Raw genomic sequence first — 341 nt, 5'->3', positions numbered from 1 at the left:
AGAAGATGGAAAAAGAAGACAGAATGGATAGATAGGGAAAGAAGAACACGCGTAAAGTTTTCTGGATCTTCTTTTAGAGAAGGGGTTGGGAGACAGGAAGAAGGCAAGAAAGAAAGGGTCTCGGCGAACAAGAAGGAGCGATTGTTTGATCTGAAACAGAGATAGAGAAAAACGACGAGTCCGCTCAAGTCTACGGAGAACCAAGGACATTTCTGGACGTTCTTTTCCTCTCAGTCTTCTTGTAAGAAAAGAGAGGAATCGGCGAAGCTTCTCTTCCTTTAGAATCGTCGATACGACGACACACAGATATTGTGAGGGGTGGACTACGACGCGGGGAAAAG

Source organism: Cystoisospora suis (genome assembly GCF_002600585.1).
Source record: "Cystoisospora suis strain Wien I chromosome Unknown contig_369, whole genome shotgun sequence".
NCBI lineage: Eukaryota > Apicomplexa > Conoidasida > Eucoccidiorida > Sarcocystidae > Cystoisospora > Cystoisospora suis.
This window is presented reverse-complemented; position numbering follows the sequence as displayed.